Consider the following 24,509-nt stretch of genomic DNA (forward strand, 5'->3'; position numbering starts at 1 on the left):
ATGTAGAGGTTAATTTCTCGACGGCCCGTCATCCTGAAACCAACGGGCAGGCGGAAAGAGCAAATGGGGTTCTCCAACAATATTTGAGGTGTTATGTTAATGACAGAGAGAATGATTGGGTGGAGAAGCTGGCGTTGGCAGAATTTGCCTACAACAATGCAGAGAACGTGTCCACGGGGATGAGCCCCTTTTTGGCTAATCACGGGTGCCATCCCAGAGCCTTCCCTGGGGGGGAGGGGGAGAACTGGAGCGTTCCAGCTGCAGAACAGTTCGTGGAAGAAATGGAAGCGATCCATCGCCAGCTCCAACTCAACTTAAACAGGGCTAAGGAGGAATATAAGAGGCAAGCAGACAAAAACAGAAGGGAAGGTGAAAGCATCAGGGTGGGGGACCAGGTGTGGCTGTCAACCCAAGGGTTGCCATTCAAAGGAGGTTGTAAGAAATTAAGACCCAAAAGGCTGGGTCCGTTTGAAGTCATACAGCAGGTCAATCCAGTGGCTTTCAGGCTCCGGTTACCGAACCACATGAAGCTGCACCCAGTTTTTCACAGGTCGTTGCTGTCACCGTATAGAGGAGACAGTGAGGGGAGGGTCACTAGGGGACCAGCAATGGAGGAGAAGGAACACAGCTACCATGTAGCGGAGATCCTCGATTCCAGGTGGAAGGGAGATCAAGTAGAGTATTTGGTAATGTGGGAAGGGGAACCGGAGTCGGAAAACACCTGGGTTAGGGCAGAGGATGTCAATGACGAGGTTTTAATAGAGACTTTTCATCAGAGGTTCCCACGTAAACCTCAGCCTGTAGCGAGGTTCCGAAGGGAATACTTTGCCACCACCGACGAGGAAGAGGAGTTGGAGGGGTTCCCAGATTCTGAAGAGGAGGAGGATTCAGCTGGCCAGGACGACGATCGATGGAGAGAATTGTTCGAGACGTCAGAAGATGAGGAAGATTCGTTTCGGGGTTTTAGCCCTTCACCTCCCAGGGGGGAGGAATTGGGAGGGGGTGAGGGGGGCCCTGGAGGGGAGGTGGATGTCAGGGAACTGCCATCAGAGCATCAGGTGGTGGAGGGACTCAGGCAGGATGAAAGAGACTCAACTGCTGAAGCAGGGACCAGCAGGGGGAGGAGTGGGTCTCTGAGGGAATGCGAGCAGGAGGGAGGGCTCAGGGAGGCTTCCAGCGAGAACAGTGGGGAGGTATCGGAGTCTCCCATAGGGAGACCCATACCTCGCAGGAAACTGTCACGCCGTGAGTCCAGGAGACGGGTTTCCGTTAAGGAACTTCTTTGCTGGAAACGCTTCCGCAGACAGCCACTGTCGGACTCTACTAGTGACTAGAGCAGACATGTCTGAGGAGCTCCGTCACACACGGAGGTTTGTGGGGGCGCACAAACTCTGAGGGAGCACGTTTTCACGCACAAGCAGCTAATCAAACCCTCACACCAAGGTTACTCCCTCAGGCATATTTTCACCTCCAGCCATTGCTTTTCTAAACTCCTTCATTTTCAGCAAAGAATTTAAGCCTTTTCAATGGACATAAAAGTTCAGCAGGGACTTTTAATTCAGAAATCTTTTATTTGCTTACGCGTGGATACTCAATTACCATATGGATAACAATGTTGTAGTAAGAAAATCTTTTTTCCCAGTGTTCAGCATATAATCTCTCCTTTCTCTGTCAATTTTCACAGCTTGATGCACCTCAAATAATGGAAACGTGACTTAATTTTCAGTCTGTCCTTGAACAGCATTCAGTAAGTCCTTTTGATTGACTTGTACTAGCTTGAGCTCCTACTGGAACAGAGGCTGTATTCAGTAGTAATTTTTTTGGTCACATTATAAAATTAAATCTTTAGTATTCTTTTTTAAAACAAGCAAATATGCACTTTTACCAAGAAAATCAGCTGGTATGCCACTGAGGTTTGGATAGGAGGGATTAAGCTAGGCATTCATTGTATTAAGGATTTTGGCCTTAACAAAATCATGCAAATCCCAAGCTTATGAACAGTTCAGCGTAAGTCTATAGATTTATCAAATTTGCCAAATCCTGGGCTGAATTTCTGATGATCAAGCATCAACCCATTCCTGTCATTGGGGAACATATGGATCTACTCCATGTTGTGACTGCAAATGTATATATGTACAAAATAATCTAATTGTGGCAGAAACTGTTATGATAACTCACTGGCCAAAGGGATAGAAAATTGTTTTTGTAGGATGTAGTAGCATTTTAAGTGACTTCTTATTCCTTCTCCTCCTTCTGATCCATGCACTGCTTTTAGGTTTAAATTGTGTAGCTTAGTGGTAGAGACGGGGGAGAAACATGATCCAGTTCAAATTCAAAGTTACCTAGCTCACACTTTCTGAAACAATATGTGAACCAAAGCACAGTTGTCCTTAATTCAAAGTTCCTCAAATTTTGCAATGTAATGTGCACAGAAATGCATATACTAGGGTAAGGTGTGCATGAAAGCATGTACATTAGAGAAAATAACATACCAAAATGCATTATATTAGGTAACATTGCTTTGCAAAAATGTGTACATTAAGGAAAAGTGTATACTAGGAGAAATTTGTACAAAAATGTTGATAAATTTTCATGAGGACCTTTTTTTTAAAAAAATGCAGAAGCTGGAGATCCATTCCAGCCTTTTTCTTCTGCCTGCATATCTCTCTGTTTCCCTTGATTCCCCATTTTTTAAAACACTGGGGGGTATCTGAGCGCACGTGGTGGCACACTCCCTGCCCATGTTTATGACAGGATGACTGTCAATGCATGCAGATTGAAATCACTGGCTGCAGCAATTCAGCAGAGTTAAAGTCTTATGCATTATATGCAGATGTGCTAAATGCAACACCAGCCCCATTACTGCTGGCACCGAAATTTGTGTTGTGTGCCAAGGTATGGATGAAATTGTGTCTGCTTCCTATGGCATTGATGCCTGGGGTTGATCATGTTGTGGCATAGGGAGGATGCAACAGCAGCAAAGGAACAGTAGAAAACCTTCTGAGTAGTAAACAGTGTAAACCTTCTGAGTTAGGAGGAGGCTTTTTGGCATGCTTGAGAAAATGAGAGTGGACGTGGGGATCAAAGATACTAACAGCTCTTGAATTCCTCTTTAACATGATGTTCTCCTACACATCACCCCCTCCCTGCAAGAATTGTTCTCTGTGTGAGTCTCATATAGTAATAATGCAAGATCCTATTGCACAAAGTAGCTGACTTTCCACCCCACTGGGTGTCTATTCAGTCAGTTACTCAATCCAAAGGAAACATCCCTGATTAAGCAACCAGACACTGTGCCATGTTACGCTATTCCTGAAGCCAGTGAACAAGTGCATTGTGTGACAGACGGGGGGAAGGGTGGGCTGTCATCCACAGAAAACTGCTTCTAAGCTAAGGTGTCATTTTATACACATCACAGCAGTTTAAAGACTCACAGAATGATAAAGGTTACAACAAGGTCATTCAGTCTTGGGCCAGGCATATCATAACCTCTAAATCACCTCTCGACTGATATTCTTCCCCCCTTTTTTTTTTGACGTAAACTACAAATCACAAAACTTCCAGCCTACAGCCATTAAACAGAAGGAACAGCCTCACACAGAGTTAAAACGGTATTCTTCCAATCACCTTGGTAACACACTTATTTTTAATGAGCAAAATTCGCATAAAGCATTTAGATATTGAGCTGTATCCTTCTATGTTTTTACATAAAACATCGTTTTAATATACAGCATTGTTTCTGATTGTTTGTATATACTGAATGACTTCTACATATGGAATTGTGCTTACATATGGAATTGTTTTTAATTGTTGATGTGTGTTTTTTGTTTTACTGTGAAACACCTCTTTGAGATTATCTTATTGGAAGTGCTTCATAAATGGAATCAAATAAGTGCATATGTGTGTTCCGAAATATATATTTCATGTTCACAGTTTTTAATCATTGTTTGTCCAGAGCCTAGAGGGGCATTCAGACTGCCTTCTCCTACCCCAGATGAAATGTTAGTCAAGGTGATGTACCCTATCACCCATGACAATTGAACATTCTATGGCTTTTTAAATGTGTTTGGGGGAAGGGGTTATTAGGTTGTATTTGGGGACTTCCGGGTTGGCGCGGACAGCTAATGGCGGATTCCCTCCGAGCTCCGGAGGGAATCGGCTCCGCTGGGGACGGGTCCTGCCGCGACGGCGACACGGGGACCCTCAAAAACCTCAGGCACGGATGCCTGAGGACCTGGTGACTCGGTGGGCACCTTAAGCGCCCTCCCCGATTCACGAAGAGCCTTTTTAAAGGCTACGGAGAGGATACGGAGAGTGGCGTGGTGCTGAGAGTAAACCGCTACCCCAGCGGAGCGGAGCCGTGTGCCATGGCTGAAGAGTGCTGACTTGTTTCCTTAAATTCGGACTTGAAAAGAAGCAACCCGTGAGTAGAGGATTTGGACTTTAAAATAAAATTATCTTTGAATTGGATACGACCGGGGGATGTGTCAAAAGGAAGTCCGCACCCCCCTTCCTGCAGAAGATTTAAAGCAACGGTAGAGAACTAAGCTGGAGAGCCTACCCTTTTGGGGTGAGTTAATAAGACATTAACTTTCACGATTTGACAAAACAAGTTTTGAGCTGGAGTGCAAGAGTGGAATTTTAGAAGATTTTCTTTTTGTCGTGTGTAACCCCCCCTCCCGGGCCCGGGAGCGTCCTGTCTCTAAGTCTGCTGAAGAGGAAAGGAGTTTGACAGCTGTCAAAACTGTCAAACGGGCAATTTAAAGTAAAAAATCTTTTAACCTAAGATCCCTCTGGACTAAAAGTGATACAATTGAACTAAAGTCGTTGGAAACAAAGAAACTAACGAGGCAGAGGGCTGTTGGAAAAAGGATTACTAAGTATCAGATTCCCTCTAGGGGGATTTCTGAGACATTACAATGCCAGTGGATGGAAAGTTACTAGCGGAGCTAGAAAAAACATTCCAGCTGGTTGGAATTTTACAAGAGCAGAGTCTAGCTATGAACAAACAGCTCATGACCTTGACTTTTGGAATAAACAGCTCTGCTGAATGTACTGAGGATTTGAATAAGAAAGAACCCACAGCTGAATTGGAAGAGATATCTCAAGAATTGAAGACTAAACAAGGAGAGGAGGAAACTCAGATGGAAAGTACCAACCAGGAAGTGACACTAGTGGAGTATAAACAAGAAGACTCTTGGATAACATGGATTACAAATCTGCAAAAGATGAGAAAGATGAAGGAGGAGGCCTCTAGAGCATTTGGAATACAGGAACTTAAAATAAAGAAGAAATATGACTGGGGCCTCCACCTCAAAGATGAAGGGTTTGTGAATCTTTTGCAGCAATGGTTTTCAAGCTTTCTTGTGGAAAGAAGATTTGGTTTGAAAGAGACAGAACTTCCTCGAGTTTTATTGATCAACATAAAGGACTACCAACAAGACCGGCGGAGAGGGACTGAAAGAGATATGAAGGCCTTGGACGTGAGGAACCCAGGCTAAGAACTGTTATTATGGACTTATATTTGGGAAGGGACGCAAACCGGGGATGGAAGGGGGGGAAATAGAATTTCAATAACACTCATGAATTTTTGGTTTAATTAATATTTTTATCTAATATAAACTGGGAAATCGGTGGGAGGGAACCTGAGTCCAACTTAGGAAAGAGTCTAAATTTTTGTATAAGAAGATTATACTAAGATGGTGAAGAGGAGAAATAATTGCTGATATAATTATGGAAATTGGGATGCTTGAAGGGGTGTGGGGGGAAGTCAAGGAACAAGTTTATGAAAACAAGATTTTTGAAATTATGCATGTTTTTGTCTTTGTCTATTAGTGTGTGTCATGTCTCTACAAAATGTGGAAAACTAATAAAAATTTTATTAAAAAAAATATTAGGTTGTATTTGGTTTAGTTTTAGCATGTATTTTGTTTGTTTTTTATAAAATTTTTATTGGTTTTTCGCAGTTTTTATAAACACAAACATTGCACAATACAATACAAACAAACAAACATACAAACAAACATGTATAATTTCGAATACTTTTTTCTTAAACCCTACTTCACCGACTTCCCCATACCTCCCCTTTCTGCAGCCCAATTTCCAAATTTGTTTCAGCAAATCCTACCCCTTGGTTTTATCAAATTTTCCCTTAACTTTTCTTTTACTTAATCTTTTACAGCTGTAATCCCCTTTTTTCCAAAACCTCAACATTTTAGCATTCCTTAATTTTACAATGTTTCTTAAGATAAGTTTTAAATTTCTTCCAGTCTTCATCCGCCGTCTCTTTCCCCTGGTCACGGATTCTGCCAGTCATTTCAGAATCCCATGTAGTCTATCACCTTCATCTGCCATTCTTCCAGAGTGGGTAGATCTTGTGTCTTCCAATACTTTGCAATGAGTATTCTTGCTGCTGTTGTAGCATACATAAAAAAAGTTCTGTCTTTCTTTGACACCAATTGGCCGACAATGCCCAAGAGAAAGGCCTCTGGTTTCTTAGGGAAAGTACATTTAAGTACCTTTTTCATTTCATAATATATCATTTCCCAGAAAGCCTTAATCTTCGGGCACGTCCACCAAAGGTGATAAAAAGTACCTTCAGTTTCTTTGCATTTCCAACACTTATTATCAGGCAAATGGTAGATTTTTGCTAGCTTGACTGGGGTCATGTACCACCTATAGATCATTTTCATAATATTTTCCTTTAAGGCATGACATGCCGTAAATTTTATACCGGTGGTCCACAACTGTTCCCAGTCAGCAAACATAATGTTATGACCAATGTCCTGTGCCCACTTAATCATAGCTGATTTAACTGTTTCATCTTGTGTATTCCATTTCAGCAACAAGTTATACATTCTTGACAGATTCTTAGCATTGGGTTCTAACAGTTCTGTTTCTAGTTTTGATTTCTCCACCTGGAAGCCAATTTTCCTGTCCTGTTTATAAACCTCCATTATTTGATAGTAATGGAGCCAGTCTCGTACTTTAGACTTTAATCTCTCATAACTCTGTAATTTCAGTTTATCTCCCTCTTGTTCCAAAATTTCCCAATATTTTGGCCATTTGGCCTCCATGTTAACTTTTTTCACGGCTTTAGCCTCCAGTGGCGACAGCCACCTTGGGGGTTTATTTTCCAACAAATCTTTATATCTGATCCAGACATTATATAATGCTTTCCTAACAATGTGATTTTTAAAAGCTTTATGTGCTTTAACCTTATCATACCATAGATATGCATGCCATCCAAATACATTATTGAAACCTTCCAAGTCCAAGATATCTGTATTCTCGAGGAGCAGCCACTCTTTCATCCAGCAAAAAGCTGCTGATTCATAGTACAGTTTTAAGTCCGGCAGGGCAAATCCCCCTCTTTCCTTTGCATCTGTTAAAATTTTAAACTTTATTCTCGGTTTTTTGCCCTGCCAGACAAATTTCGAAATGTCTTTCTGCCACCTCTTGAAACAGTCCATCTTGTCAAGAATTTGCAATGCTTGAAATAAAAATAACATTCTAGGCAATACATTCATCTTAATAACTAACAAGGAAAGCTTCAATTTTGACCATATTTCTAAATCCTTTTTAACTTCTGTCCAGCATTTCTCATAATTGTCTTTAAACAAATTCACATTCTTAGATGTCATATTAATCCCCAAGTATTTCACCTTCTTAACCACTGTCAACCCTTTTTCATTCTGGAACCTCTCCCTTTCCATAGCTGTTAAATTTTTCTCCAAAACTTTAGTTTTTTGTTTATTCAACTTGAATCCTGCAACTTGACCAAATTCTTGAATTAGTTCTAAAACCCTTTTCGTACTAGTGTCTGGCTCTTGTAAAGTAAGTACCAAGTCATCTGCGAAGGCCCTTAACTTATACTGTTTGGCTCCGACCTGAACCCCTTTAACCAGCTGGTCACTTCTAATCATGTTTAGCAAAACCTCCAGGACTGATATAAAAAGTAATGGGGAAATTGGGCACCCTGTCGTGTCCCTTTTTCTATTTTAAATTCTTCCGTTATCACATTATTTACAATTAGTTTAGCCTTTTGTTCTGAATATATTGCACCCATACCATTCTCAAATCCTTGCCCTACCCCCATCCCATGTAGATTCTTCTTCATAAAACTCCAAGAGATATTGTCAAAGGCTTTCTCCGCGTCCACAAATATCAGAACTGCTTTAGTGTTTATGTTCGCCTCTAATAATTCTAAAATGTCTATTATGTTCCTCACGTTGTCTGACAAGTGTCTTTTTGGGAGAAAGCCTGCTTGGTCCTTATGAATCTCTTCCACCAATACTTTTTTCAATCTTTTTGCCAAAATGTCTGCAAAAATTTTGTAATCCACATTAAGTAATGATATAGGGCGGTAGTTCTTAAGCTGAGTCTTTTCAGTCTCTGTTTTCGGTATGAGTGTAATATACGCTTCTTTCCACGATTCTGGTGCCTTTTTCCCCTCCAAAATTTCATTGCAGACTTCCTTCAAAGGTTGTAACAACCACTCCTTCAAGGCATGTATTGTGTGTTCCCATTTTGTGTTTCGATGTTGTGAACTACCCTGTGATCTTCCGGTGAAGGGTGGTATACAAATATATAAATAATAAATTTAATAAATTTATTTAATAAATAAATGCTGACTTGGACTGTTGCAAATTGAAACCCAGCAGCATCTAGATACCACACTCTTTCACAGAAGGTAAAAATGCCAGCTGCTTTTACGCTAGACTACACTACATTTTGGAATATCTGACTTAATGCTTAAAGAAATCTTGGATTTGTTTAGAGTCAGGTTGCCTAGCATGTCCATCATGATACCTGAAATTGATAGCCGACATGAACCATGGGAAGTGATGGAGGTAGGAAATATTTGTTATTTGTATCATAGCTTTGTGGTAGCCTACATGCCGTGTATACCCTGCTAAAAGGACCCCAAATATCAGAGCTAGTGGAAAAACATCTCCCTCAGACTCCAAAGACCACTGCCAGAAACAGCAGATAAGCCCTGGACTTGATGGACCAATGTTATGACACAGCGTTAGAGAGCATCATATATTCATTAATCTCCTGTGCTATTAAAACTGCTTAAAATATCCAGAGAAGCTGCTGCCAATGACAGCCTTTTTCTTCTGTGGTTCCACTTAAGTCCTTTCACCCTCACTGTAAGGGAACAGCGTCATGAGTTACGAAAGCAACTGATCAGGGACCAAGGCAGGTGGAGTGCAGTGATATCAGCAATGGGAGGTTGCACAATATTTTCCTGGAACAAGGGGCTTCCTCCTTACTAGGAATGCCTGAGCAGTGCTCTTAGTTTCATGGGAAACACAAAGTCCTTTCAGATACAGTGGTGCCTCGCAAGACAAAATTAATCTGTTCCACGAGTCTGTTCGTCTTGCGGTTTTTTCGTCTTGCGAAGCACAGCTATTAGCGGCTTAGCGGCTATTAGAGGCTATTAGCAGCTTAGCGGCTATTAACGGCTTAGCAGCTTAGCGCCTTAGCGGCTATTAACGGCTTAGCGGCTTTAAGAAAAAGGAAACGAACTCGCAAGAACTCGCAAGACGTTTCGTCTTGCGAAGCAAGCCCATAGGGAAATTCGTCTTGCGAAACGACTCAAAAAACGGAAAACTCTTTCGTTTTGCGCGTTTTTCGTCTTGCGAGGCATTTGTCTTCTGAGGTACCACTGTACTTTAAGTGTTCAGTCAGGCCTGATTTTTGATATACACCCCAATAAACTTAATGATTCTAACCAGTGCACTTTTCTGGAGAGACGCAGGGGTACACATACCCCTAAACATTTTGTGAATCTAACAGGAGAAGAAACTAATTTTTTTTTTAAAAATGTTTAGTTTCTTCTCTAGCACAGTGAATCGTCAGTTCTGTTGCTACCCCTGATGACGGCTTTATTTACTGTCACGGTGTCCCATAAGTCTCAGATGGAAGCGAGCATTTAATGTGTGAAGGAGTGTGGAATGTGGATGTGTGGTATTTTACTGATGAAAGTTTAGCCTCATTGAGGGGCAGTATTTTTTTTTGCCAATTTGAACTATAAAATGGTGATTTTCTTGAGTCAAAATGGAAGTACCCCTAAACATTTTTTTAAAGCACTGATTCTAACAATTTTTTAAAAAACCAGAAGAAAGCCCCACAGATTGTAGAGGAGATTGCAGCTTTGGGGGATCTTAAAGGTAAAGGTAAAGGGACCCCTGACCATTAGGTCCAGTTGTGGCCGACTCTGGGGTTGCGGCGCTCATCTTGCTGTATTGGCCGAGGGAGCTGGTGTACAGCTTCTGGGTCATGTGGCCAGGATATCTGGTGAATCAGAGCAGTGCACGGAAACGCCGTTTACCTTCCCACCGGAGCGATACCTATATATCTACTTGCACTTTGACGTGCTTTCAAATTACTAGGTTGGCAGGAGCAGGGACCGAGCAACGGGAGCTCACCCCGTCACGGGGATTCAAACCACGACCTTCTGGTTGGCAAGTCCTAGGCTCTGTGGTTTAACCCACAGCGCCACCCGTGTCCCTTGGGGGGGGGGTGTCTTATCTTATCTTATGAATAATAAATAGTAAGTCTAGTGGCAGTTAGCCTTAAGTGTGTTTTGCACATCCACAGCGTTAAAGTAAAACACTAATCATTTTTATCTTTCTAAGCTGGTTCAAGCCTATCTACTCATAAAATCAAGTGATTCTTTGTACTACCTACAGTGGAAGTATAGTTGACTGAGATAAGAGATAGGGCCTTTTTAGTGGCAGCACCAATACTATAGAACCATTAAACTTAGGTGGCCCCAACACTGGTTGCCTACTGAACACTTTAAACTTAATTTCACCATCCTTTTGCCTTGCCAGGATGATAATAACTTATCTGAAGGCTACATTTCATTTGCTACACCTGCCTCTGCTATGTTCAATTCAATATTGCTGTTTTATTTCGATATTGCAGTTTTAACTATTGTAAGATGCATTGAATAATGCACATCAATTAAAAGTAATTTTTTCTATAGAATTTACGTAATCCTTTTTAATAAATAGGACCCCTGGTTTTGACCACGATGAGCCAATGAAGGATATCTCTCCCCCCCCCCTGGCCCCAATCCGATCCCCAAATGCATTGAAAAGTATTAAAGGGGAGCAAGATGCATATTATGCCCTGGAGTCATGATTCTGAACAATATGGAGACATTGATGGCTTCACTGGTAGGACCAGCAGCAACAGACTATCCCGATCCCTCCAGACACAGCCGCGCTGGATCCCACAACAGCAGTCGGGTAATAGAAATGCTGTGATGAATTGATGGGTTCATTAGTGTACAATTTAAGAATCAATGGACAAGGCTTCATAATAGAGCGGAGCTCACAGGAGCCAAGTTCCAGCACTTTAATTGCAGCAGGAGCTCAATGTCGACATTTATTTTCTTAAATGCTTCCCCCGAACAAAGAAAACAATCAAACAGATTGAGAGGCTGAGGGATAATTTGGTGCTTGTGCATGTGTGTATGTTTGTTACTGGGGAATGGAAGGGAGTAACTTAACTGGAAAATCACTTAGAACAGCTTGGCAGTGTTTACGACTGTATTAGGCACAGTTCAGAAGAAGCATTTTCACATTATTCGGCTGGGCTGTCCTAATGAACATGCAGAGCTCAAATAGGCTCTGGTCCTAACAAGAAGGTGCCCAAAATGAACAATTAGAGGGTGCGCAACTGTAGAACTGTGGGTGGATCACATACATTTTCATCTAGATAATCTGCAGCCTTGCTTGTCAGGTTAAGACACAGCCAAAGGTGGACTGGGTCACTGTAGCCCATATCTGTGCTCTATTTAGTTTTCAATTCGACTTTGCTTTAAATCAGCATGCTACTTTTGCCTGCCTCCCCAAGCACTTCCATAGATGCTTTAAGGGCCTCAGAGTGGTAACGTTCCCTGTTAAACGGGCAGCAGAACCCCTCTTGGTATGTATGGAGAACAGCTGGGATTCATCCAGTGGCAGGTAGCTGGAGTCTAGGATCTGTGCATGCAGATGTAGATGGCAACCAAACTCTGGGGATGTTGACTTCTGGATACCTGGCTGATTGATTTGTAACTAGGGATGGGAGAAGCAGTCAATCCAGTTTGCATTTAAAGGTAAACTTACCTAATATGTGATCTGAAACACAGCCATCCTTTGAAATCTGAATTTTGCAATGGAGTTTTCTAGCCAAGGAATCTGCCAAAAAAAAAAAAAAAAAAGCATCCACTAGGGTAAAGTGTGTCTGTGAATGCATAGATTAGTGAAAATAACATTTAAAAATGCATTATGTCAGGTGAAATTGCTTTTCAAAAATGAGTACAGTAGGAAAAATTGTGTACAAAAATGTGTATATAAGGAGAAATTTGCACTGTACTTAAATAAATAAATCACAAACCGGTGTGAAAATATGGAGAACCAAATTTAAGACTGGGAAAATGAGGAACTGAAAGAAATTGGAATTGACACATTTGCCCAGCCGTCCTTATAGACAACATGGCTGCAGTCTAAGATTTGTGTGTAGAGGTATGCACAGCAATCCAGTCTTGGGCATCAAGTTGACCTTCAGACCACCCTAACCCACTGGATGATTGAATTGTAGCTTATATATCTAGCTCATCTCTGCCTGAAGCAGGAACCACACATTCTCCCCCCCCCAACATGACGTGGATCATCCTCCATGAACTCGGAAAGAAAAACTCCATCCTGTATAAAATAACCACAGCTACTACAACGATCTATCTCCAAATACAGGGAATTAGCAAGGGCTCTAAAAATGTAGACATGTGAGAGGCTGGTACACCATGATCTTCTTGAGCTGCCACTTTCTATGGAAGGCAAGCTGCAAAAGATTGATGTTATGACTGAAAGACAGATAACAGAAGCCCTTTGCAATTAGTAGCTCAATGACAGCTAAGGGTAATCTGTAGCGGAAGAGTGCTGGGGTTGGGGGAAGCAGGGCATGCGGAGGAGAAAAAAAGTTGTAGTCAGCCGTACTTTCTGTAACATCCATCCCATTTCATCTATTCCCCGGTAATGATGGCCAGAGGCAAGGTCTAATGATACACTTTTTACCAGTAAGGTGTGTGTGTGCGTGCGCGCATTGAAGACAGACATTATAAGAGATAAAAATAGGGCCATTATTAGAAATGTTTTGTCTGCTATAAATCTGCTGGAGAATAATAGCTTTTCTTCTGAGGAAGGTGATGCAGGCAAATTAAATATGCATACCCCATAAGCAGATATGGCTGGCCATGAAAGACAGCTTCCTCCTCTTCTTCCAAAAGGAATAAAACCCTGAACTTCAACTATTCATGTCGAACTCAGTGGTACCTAAGGGACTGGGAGAGAACCCGCAAGGTAGGTGTGTGTGTGTGTGTGTGTGTGTGTGTGTGTGCACATGGTTATGGGCCAGGCAAATTCACAGGTAGGCATGGCACTAAATAAAAAGGGTGTTATATTCTAGATGCCAGCAGAATTATTTGAAAATACAAAATGAAAGCAAAAAAAATAGTTTTCAGCCCTACATGGTAAGCTCTTTCTTTTTCTTCTTCTTTCTGGAAAAAACAAATTATACGGCACCAGCGGGATAGCTTTAATGCGCTCCAAGAGGATATTAAGAAAAGGGGGGGGAAACACCCCCAAGAGGCAAAAGAAAATGTTCTCTATAGGAAATTAAGCCAGACCTCGACAAACAACAACAATAACCTACAATGCAGGTAAAACTTCAGACACGAATCAATGAATAGAGAATGAACATTAACAGAGCCTGAAGCAAAGGCAGCCAGGAACACAAAAGAGGAGAGAGGGGCTTTGGAGCACCCACCGAAACAAATTCCAAACAATATGCATACTAATGAACTCGCAATGTCACTTAGTTTTGCATCCATTATTCATTGTTTGGCTTTACAGAAAATGCAACTTCACAATGAAGTGATTACAGGGAGCATCAATGGCAGCAGGATGATAACAGGGAAGGAGCTGGCCGCTGCATCTGTTCCTTCAACCTTTGGTCCCGGTGCATGGAAATTAACATTGAACTGGCAACTAGAAGGTAGGTTTGGACAAGGACATCGCTCCCAAAGAACTGCAGGGCAGTGGTACTGCCAGATCCATTATTTCTGTCATTCATTCTCAAAAGGAGTTGCAAGAGGTCTTCAAGGAGAACATTTTGGAAGGCCCTCCACACAACAAGGGTTTGGTGGCCAAAGAGAAGAGGGGGCGTGTCTTCTCTTGCACCTCCTCTGGGTCCTAGGAAAGGAGAGTGCTTTGCACAAAGAGATTCCAATTCAAGATGTCCTTTTATTGAAGGACAATGTAACTGAGTTTGTCAATGTAACTGAGCTTTATTAAATATGTTAATACTTTTAATAGCCTAGGCCTGACATACATAGATGATAGGTAGATAGGTAGATAGATAGATAGATAGATAGATAGATAGATGATAGATGATAGATGATAGATGATAGATGATAGATGATAGATGATAGATGATAGATGATAGATGATAGATAGATAGATATAGATGATACACAAACACTATTTTAAATTTCTCTTGGTTGGTGGGTTTCTTAGTGCTTTAATGGGAAGCTATTAAAACTGTTCATTGTTGAGAATAGGAAGTGTATTTGAAGCAATGTTGGGTTCTGTACCTCCATTTGCTGCTTCATCCTGTTAGTCCAGGCCATGCTGCATTATAATTTTGTTATCTTTCAACCGCACCTTAAGCTGGAGCTAAATGTATGAAATTTCCTGAAATAGAAATAAGACAGGGGGTGGGGGGGAATAAGGGATTATATTTAAAATTACATCTTTGCACACAGGTCTGTGTGTCATAAGTAGCCAGTGAGGGGCTTACACTCCATTTCACATTCATTGCATTGGCTTCCTTACTTCAAGACTACACCCCTCCATCAGATCGCTGCAGCTGATCTTAGATAAGCAGTAGAAATGACAGTTTAGCTTGGCAGCTTGGCTGGTCTGCTGAATGTGTCAAGCCTCCAAATACAATCTGACTTTTGCCTGTTATAACACCCTTGGCCATGGTAGCAAGCTGGTTGGTTCACTAAAAAAAAGGTGTTTTTCCTTTGACATTTCACACTCCATGCATTCAGACGTTGTTGTCTTGTCCTGACTTTGGCCTTGACTTGGGGCTTGCTTCTAACTTACAATTAGAAGCAAGCCCCAGGGAAGGGAGAAAACATTCAATCAGTTCATTTTTTCTATATGCAAACTGAAATGTCATGATCCTTAGAAATGTGCACTTCTCTGAATTTTGCATTTAAATTCAAGGGAAAAAAGTATGCAAAAAATGTGTAGGATACAGGATACAGTGGTACCTCGGGTTAAGTACTTAATTCATTACGGAGGTCCGTTCTTAACCTGAAACTGTTCTTAACCTGAGGCACCACTTTAGCTAATGGGGCCTCCCGCTGCTGCTGTGCAGCCGGAGCACAATTTCTGTTCTCATCCTGAAGCAAAGTTCTTAACCCGAGGTACTATTTCTGGGTTAGCGGAGTCTGTAACCTGAAGCATATGTAACCTGAAGTGTATGTAACCCGAGGTACCACTGTACAACGAATGAGCCCACAATCAGTAAACTAGTTTGGTAAAATTGCTGGTAGTTCTTAGGAGAGCCCTATTCAGGGTGGTTCCTCTTCCCAGGCAACTCTAGGAAATGTAACTCCCTGAGGAAAAACAAGGGTCTTCTAGCCACTCTCAGCACCCTTTACAAACTACACTTCCCAGGATTCTTTGGGGGGAGCCATGACTGTGATAGGAAACTCCTTTAAATGTATGGTGCAGATCAGGCCCTCTTCTGTGTGATGGCCTTTCAGGTATTTGAAGAGCATTTTCATGTCTCCCCACCCCAAGCCTTCCCATCTCCAGGCTAAATGTACCCAGTTCCCTCACCCTTTCCTCATAGGACTTTCCATACCCATTAAAAGCAGCTGGCAAACAGCAATAAAAGTAGTCTGGCTACTGCTACTAATTAGATTTCTTACATGCCCCTTCCCCATGAGATTGCAAGGCAGGTTGCAACATTTTCAAAATACGTTATTCTATTTAAAAATATATGTATTAAAAATGGATATAGTAAAAAAAAAAGCAGTTAAAAAAAATTACGTCAAGAGACCTTATCTAAAAGTGAAATCAGTGATCAAGCCCCAAAGGAGGGTGGGGGGCTGTGAGGCAGGAGGGCTAAACACACTGAACAAGAGAATAGAGGATTCTGGCTTTCTACTACAACAAAACTATTTAAGAAGAATGGAATATGAATGGGGTGATCTTAATCTTCTTCTTTTTTTTTTCCTCTGCTGAAATTCAGTAGGCTGTGATGGGAAACACAGGCCAAGAGGAGGAGGAGGAGGAGAAAGAAAGAAAGTAGGTTTCCTGCCGGAAACTATTTTCTTTAGATTTACCTTTATTATAAAGAAACTCTCAGATCAAATCAGGAAGAGTAAATAAGCTTCCTGGAATAGTACCCAGGGGTTTTGTTTTTGATAGAGAAACAAAATTGGGAGTTAGGTTGGGGAATCCATCAGTGTCCAGGCCTTAAAGGCACAATAGTCTGCTTTATCTGTGCAGCAATTTTGCTGATTTCAACTCTAGGGCCGTTTAGTCTGTAGCTAATTAGATGTGCCCTTACTATAGGCATAAAAGTCACAGGCACAAAGGGAGCTGACTTCTACTGAGACACAGGAGCGGCTTGCTCAGTGGGGCAGAGATGGAGCAAAAGTCTTCTGGCACGACCAACGCTGCTGCTGCTGCTGCTACTTGCCAAGAAGGGAGGGATGGGACAGCAATGGAGTCAGGGTCATGCAGATGCACCTTTGGGAGTGTCAGATTGGCTTCACTCACACACTCACATTGCCTCTGCTGTCCCCTTGTGCCGATGACACTGCTGTCTGGAAGCTATTACAGAAATTAAGTAAATAAATATCAAATATTGATGTGGCTCCCCACTCCTGCATAGACAGACCATTTGTCCAGAGGTGGATTTAGGGCAGTGTAACCTGTCCTGCCGCACTGGACATCGAGCCTAATGGGTGCAGCAGGGCATGGCAACTATGATGTAGCAACCTGAGAAGAGTGGAAGGTGAGAGACAAGGAGGGTCACTGTCAGGGACTGGGCATCAGAGGAGGAATGGTGGAGATCCCCCCCCCTTCTCCTGCACTTCCCAGAGAAGAGGAAGACAGTATAGATTTAGATCAGTGGTTTGCAGAAGGTCATAGTTCAGAGGCTGCAGGGGGGGGGGCTGGGAAATATTGGGAGAGGAGCAGGAGGAAGAAGCAACACCAGGGGAGAGACAGCTGACAGACTCAGTGTCTTTGGAAAGCATTCCAGACCCCCCTTCCCAGGACCCGGCAGGCATTGAGAGTAGGAGAACAGAAAGCTCAGAGGCAGAAAGCACAGATCAGCCGATGCAGGGATGATGTATAACAGGAGAGACGGAGGTGACATCCAAGAGGTGACATCCTACAACTCTCTCTGAATATTGAATAAAATACCTTGGTAAGAGCTTCTTGTTTTTTCCATTACTGGCAGCCTGCTGTGAGGGAGGGGGGTCAGATTCCCTGAAGCCTGACAGTCTCCCAATTTTGTCTTTGCACAGGGTGCCACTGCAATTTGAAAGACCAAAGTCCCACCTTGATTGGTCCACCTAAGCTCAGAAGGTCAGGTGGGATTTCTCCCAGCTGATGAATTTTCATAAAGATTTATTATTATTTTTAAGAATAACTGATGGGAAATGTGAATGAACTTAAATGGGAAAAAATGAGAAACTGAGAGGCTCATCCATCACCATGTGAGAGTTTGTGAAATGAAACCCCTTGAATTGCTGGGTGAATCACTAGATTCTCTAGAGGAGCAGCACAATGAAATGGTTGTGGTTCATTCTACCTAGAAACTTAGTCTCAACAAAGGAAGTCACTGGATACTTCTTTTTGCATTTGCGCATATTGTTGTTCAGAAGGAGCAAATGAATGTGACGCATATGCAGGCTGGAGACTGTTCTTGGATCCGCAGCGGGAGGATGTGGCCGAGGCACTGGTGTTTCATTTTGGCTATAGAGGGTGTGCTGAGGGCCTTTTTAATGTTAGTTATTCCCAGTGCTTTTTTGCTTTTTTTAAAAAAATGTTTAGGAGTACTCTTATTTTCCTACTCATATTGAAATACTGTCTCTCAATGAGGCCAAGCTTAGATTCACAAAATGTTTAGGGGTATGCGTCCCCCCAGAAAAAAAGCACTAGTTATCCCCCACCAAAGACAAATGGCACAGCCTTCTCTGCGAATATCCTTTCTCGTGATGACTTTTGCAAGCATTTTGTAAAGTTGTACAGTATTTTGAATTCCTGGTAGCGATTCCTAGCACGAGGGGAGCCACGCTGGTAACAGCGTTTCCACTCAGCCTCGTTTATCACTGTCACTGGCTATTTTTAGTCAGGCTTCTTGGGAAAACGGTGAGAGCAATTTGTGAAACAGCACAATGATGCTGACAGCAGTTTATCTTAGCAAGATTATTACTCTGTGTACATGACTGACTAATGGTAGCTGAATGTTTTAAAACAACCACAGTTTCAGTACATTTCTTGCCTTACCCCCCCCCCCCAGCCACCACCACCCCTTTCCAAGGGCTTCAGACATAAGGGATTTATTTGAGTTGACAAGAGATGGAAAGGTAAAGTGGAGAACAGCCTGAAGAAACAATAAAGCTGAAAGTTTCCAGGCAAACTCAAGTCTGCTCTGTTTCTTTTTTAGCTGCCCCCGGTATGCTCCCATATGGTGCGCAGATGGGCATGGAAGGGGCCTCAGTGGTACAGGAGTGTGGGCTTTAGGGATCAGAGACACAAGGCGATCCCTGAGGAAAGGCGCTTTTGGGGGCTGACTGCTTTGGACCGAAAGGGCTGCTGCCACAATGTTTTATTGTAATTATTTGCATAACTTTGCTTTTATATATGTACAGTGGTACCTCGGGTTACATACGCTTCAGGTTACATACGCTTCAGGTTACAGACTCCGCTAAGCCAGAAATAATACCTCAGGTTAAGAACTTTACTTCAGGATGAGAACAGAAATCATGCTCTGGTGGCGTAGCGGCAGCGGGGGGCCCCATTAGCTAAAGTGGTGCTTCAGGTTAAGAACAGTTTCAGGTTAAGAACAGACCTCCGGAACGAATTAAGTACTTAACCCAAGGTACCACTGGATAGAGTATTACTTCTAACAACATTTAATTGCTTTATAATGATTGTTTTCAGTGCTTCTCATTTTCATGTGTATGCCTGCTTGAGTCCTGTCAGGGAAAAAGGCAGGGTGATAAATAAATATATAATAATAAGTTAAACAAACAAACAAACAAACAAACAAACAAACAAGCATACTCAGAGCCTTGCCACAGTAATTCATGCACTGGTTACTTCAAGACGGGATTAGTGCAGTGTGCTCTGTGTGGGGCTTCTGCCGTGCTTGATCCAAAAGCTGCAGTTAGCACAGAATGTTGCGACATTATCGCCAGCAGGACTGAGACACTGTCAGCATATAACACCTCTGCTCAGAGATCTGCGCCGGTTGCTGATTTGCTACCAGGCCAAGTTCAAGGTGTTACTTACTATTAGTATATAAAGCCTTTAACAACTTGGGGACCTGTGAGATCGCCTTAACCCACTTGACCGCTTCAATCCATAGAACCGGCACTCTTAGAGGTGCCACAAACAAACCTTGTTCTGCATTTGAAAGAAATGGATCTTTTAATGTGGCAGCACCCAAACTTTGGAACTCCCTGCCTATTGACATCAGGCAGGTGCTCTAAAAAGCATTTTCATTTAAGTCAGCCTATCCAGATAGGTGAAATGTTGACATGCGTTTTCATCTGTTTTTAGCTGCTCATTCATTGCCGTTCTTTTTTGGTATGTTTTAAATAGCTGTTCTTCACTCTTTTTACTGATGATGTTATTAATTCTTTTTGTAAACCACTTTTATTTTTCCTTTCTTTCAGTCAAGTAGTGTACAAATTTGATGAAATAAAGACTACAGGTGGCACACGCATTCTCAGGGAGCCATGGCAGCAGCAAGCAGAGCTTTATTCCACAAAATGAGGACATTGCTTGGAGGCTGCCCTCAGAAAAAAAAATACTCCTGCATTTCCCAGAAGGAAAGTCCGGAAGCATTCGCGTTGCCGCAGAATCCTGCACACTGATTCCAGGGTTCAAAGCCTGGATGCAAATGCATAATGAGACCATTTGTAGTCATCCTCAAGTGGTTATTGTCATTGCATCCTGAAACGCCATCTAGTTCAATAGCTCTCAGGATACCCATTACAGCCTCTTGTTGTCGACGGGCAGCAGTGTCACTCGGCTGTAGAAATAAACACTCCAAAGAAAGAGGGAGCCGGAACAGGGCCTGCTATTAAACAGCAGTGCTGATTTCTCTAGGGAAGCTGTTTGAAGCTGTGTTGCCTGAGGAGCTTCAAACAGGGCTGGCTGGAACACAGGGGGATTCTAAGGGAGAAGCCTGATGGGGCTGTGCCCTGCGGGTATCACTGCTTTTCAACTGCTGTTGTACAAAACAGCAGCAATTGATGGAAGAGCAGAGCCTGCCTGGTAACCATGGAAGGAAGTCAGGCGGGGGAAGGACCTACGGCAATATAATACCTATATGGGCTGATTTTCTACAGATGGCAGTAAGCCCCCAAGCCTTTAAAACACAGCAACTTGGCTCGAAGCTCAGGCATCCCTGTCGATCAGTATTATCACTGATCCATGGATACGGCGAGCAGCACAGACTCCATGCCGGCCAGGCGGCTTCCAGCAGCTCCAGTGGAGTTGATCAGGTTTCGCCACAAGCGATTTGCAGGCCGCACCAACTCCAGGTTTGATGTGCTGTCCCGAAGAAAACAACAACAAATGTAGTGGATAAAAGTGTGGTTTGGGGCATTGCGGAATTCAAGTGAATGCGCAGAAAGCATCACAAAGGGTAAATGTGAGGATCTGTCTGGTGGTCATGAAGAACATAGTAATTGCTTTGTGAAATATATTATTAAAAAGTTGGGTGCCTCCCCCTCTCTCTGCTGAGCTGTTGTAAGAGTCCATGAGGTTCCAGGCACATACCTAGGGTCTGTGGTCCTTTGGACAATTGAGACATGGCGGAAACTGTTGTAGCTTTAAGAAATATGGTTTATTCACCTATTTATACCTTCAGTCTGTGTGGAGCAAGTCCACAACTTACAGCATGGTCATTTCAAGAGGGGCTTGTCCCCTACAGCCACAGAGTTCAAAGCATCTTTCCCAGCCAGTCTGCCCAAGATGGATCACAGTCTTCCTTCTTCCCCTTCTTCCCAGAAACCCTTGCTTGAGATTTTCTTTTCCTATCACTTCAAACCCACCCACCCCACCCAACACCTTGGCAACATCTTTCTCCCCAGGCCGCAGGATTCCTTAGATGGCCCATCAACTCCTTTTGTCATGTTAACAGATTTGCTCTTCACTAGGCCAGCCAGTGCATGAGCCACCACTGAAAAGGCCCTGTCATGGGTCAGCACCAACTAGGATCAACACCAATCCTATTGTTTTAGAAAGTGCAAATTTAATACAATTGCCTTTAAAGGCAAACTGAATTGAATTTCTCCCCAACTCCTACTCAGGACTAAGCACCACTGCATCCCATGAGTTCATTAAGACTTATTCCCAGGTAAATGGGCGTAGGATTGCCATCCAAGTGTCTTTGCTCTTTTTAAATGCTCCACTAGTTCGAGCTTTACAGATCTAAGCTTCTGTGTTTAAAGGAGCTATATTGTTGTCATAGCTCCTGCAGTTTAAGCTATAGGGTGGTGAGTGGGAGACACGTATACACACAATTCATTCTCATTGACACTTTGGTTTGGTTTTTATGTAAAATTCCTAATTATCACAATGCCTCCACAACATAGCTCTTGAACAGATGTGTTAGAGACAAATGTAATTAGCATCCACAAGCACTACTATATTTGGGTTCTGCAGGATTCTCTGTTTTGTCAGCTTCAGTGTATTTGTGTTCATTCCCACGCTTTATTTTCTATTCTAAGTTGGCCACCCCCCGCTTCTTAAATACCACACATCCAGTAGGAAATCACCACCCCACTACCTGAAAATTTTTTTAAATTGCATTTAGACCCCACCTTTCCTTCAAGGAGCTCAAGGTGGTCTCCACAGTGTACACAAGAAGAGACTTCAGCAGTGAGCTCTGCCTGGACCAGGATAACTGCCTAAGGATGCCAAGTTCTGACGCCATGTCTGCCCAAACGAGTGCTAGAAGAGAGTCTGAGCTGCTGTCTCCAAACAAAACTAATGCACAAACATTCAGCTTATTATTCCATGGCACATTTCCCAGGTGACAAGCATTTATTCATAGCCTGTCATTTATGGTGGTGCATTTTTAATAAAGCTATATTTGCAGCACTGGCCTCCTGGTGCTATAGCCTGTAGCTAGTAATGAATGGCAGCCTGCCGAAAGCAGCAAACAGCCACCCTGTAACATCCAGAGGATGTACCCAGGCTTCTCTTACAACCTCTTCTACTTTTCCTTTCCCACTTAGAAACCTGTCAGGACCGGAGGATATGTCAGCTTGCCCTTGAATCTACTGCACCTCGATCAATCCATTGAATCTCAGAGCTGCGTCTGCCTCTGACATCACAGCCATTTCTCCAAATCCCATCTGTAGACAAGCTAATAGTTCTGTCCTTTGCAGATGTCTGTGCGGGGAAGTCAGGTTGGGAAGTGAACTGCGTTTCAGAAACTTATTAGCAAAGGCAGAACTCTCTGACTGTGACCTTTGTCATCTGTAGGGAGGAAGAGAAATCAAGTGGCAAGCAAAGTGGGTGGAGGGAAGGGGGGGAGAAGTTCTTTTGAAGCAGCTTCCCTGCTGCTCGTAACAATACCAAATGTGTGACATATGAAGAGAATGCGACTTACTGTAATGCAGGCATCTGAACCACCGGCTGTTAAGCGCACCTGCCATTGCCCTCTTCTTCCTTTTCATCTACTCACTGCCTGATGCTCCTGTCACACTCCTCTGTCCTTCTGCCAGCTGCTCACTTACTCCCTCTGACCCTTTATTTGTTTTCACTCCCCCCCCCCAAAAGAGGACATCTTAAAAATTATTTCCTAATGAGAGGAAGCAGCTATTCTCTCCCGGCACACATCTGCAGCTTTTGCCAACCCAGTGCCCTCCAGATGTTTTAGACCCCCTCATTCCCAACAAGCGAAACATCTGGAGTTTAGTAAACATCAGGCTGACAAATGCTGCCTATCCAAGTTCCAGCTTCTAGCATTGCTGTAGGTTTGCAATGGTTTCTGTGCTGCATCAGTATCAATCCCACAAAGGATTCAATGTGATGGACTTGGATGTAGGGAAACTGGGCTTAAATGACACTTGCTTGCTGGATTGTTTTGGCCAAGTTGTTTGTTTCCCATTTTTATGATGGGCAAATTAGAATAAGAGGGCTTCATTCCAGTGAAATCAACACTTCTGACATTAAAGCAGAAGAGAGGAGTCAGATACACGAAAGATACTGATTGTAATTGTCTCAATGGGTTGTTAGGATCAGAATAGATTTCACTTTAACCATGACTCCTAAGTTTTTCTTATTCCCACCACCCCATTGGCTATTGCATGTTCATTTTGAACAGGATTATGATGTAGAGGGAGGAGGAGTTATGCTTCCCCCCAATCATCTCATCCACCTGTTTGTCTCCAAAGTTGCAAATGGGGGGGGAGTTTTTTCCAGTAGGAAAATATCACAACATAAAGGGTTAACTCTCCCCATGCTGCGGCCTCAGCCCAGATCAGCATCCCCTCCCCATTACTGGTGCTCACTTAAAAATGAGAAAACAGTGTTAATCTCAGATTTCAAAGATGCAGCTAAAGTTTGACCTTTCGTTTCTTAAATAGAAATGGTACAGATTTGTTGTAAAGGGGTTTGAATGAGATGAGGCGCTCTGTGGAATTTGGCAGCTGTGGGGTGAGGAACGGAGGCAGGAGCAGTGTTTTCTGAAGCTGCACATTACAGTTCAAATGTGGCAATTCTGGGCAACTCAGTTTTCAGCTTAGCACAGCAAATTGCCAATAGCGAGATTTTCTTCCACGCTGCGCTGTTGTAACATAATTAGGAATGAAACTAACAGGATTTTGAATTCCCTTGTTAAGCCTTGAGATGGGGCACCCAGGAAGAGTTTTCAAGCACTTTCCTCCAGAGATCTGCTGAGGCTGCAGGGGGACCTCTGTTCGAGGTTTTCTTCATCAGATTCCTTTCCACAGAACTCAGTCTTTTCCCATTCCAGGACAGTGTTTTCTTCCAGACTTATGCTAAAGTTATTAGACAGCTAAAAAGACAAATAATGCCCCCTCCTGCCCCCCCACTCAACAATTAAGCACACCTGCTCATCTTTCTAGCAGAACAATTTCTCAGACTTCTTCCAGACCGGGTATTGACTATGAATGAGCAAGGCTTTGTTCATCCAGTTTTTGCTGGGTT

At 42.8% G+C, this 24,509-nt stretch overlaps 1 long non-coding RNA gene across 1 annotated transcript; it reads right to left on the reverse strand.

Moving 5' to 3' along the window:
• Positions 1-1,572: 1,572 nt before the first annotated feature.
• On the reverse strand, positions 1,573-24,509 carry LOC308582788. The gene is made up of 4 exons (XR_014005846.1): positions 24,412-24,509; positions 14,654-14,753; positions 12,129-12,200; positions 1,573-1,784 (listed from the first exon to the last, which is right to left on the reverse strand). It is a non-coding gene; the product is annotated as an uncharacterized lncRNA (long non-coding RNA).

Source organism: Podarcis bocagei (genome assembly GCF_964188305.1).
Source record: "Podarcis bocagei genome assembly, chromosome: 3".
Taxonomy (NCBI): domain Eukaryota; kingdom Metazoa; phylum Chordata; class Lepidosauria; order Squamata; family Lacertidae; genus Podarcis; species Podarcis bocagei.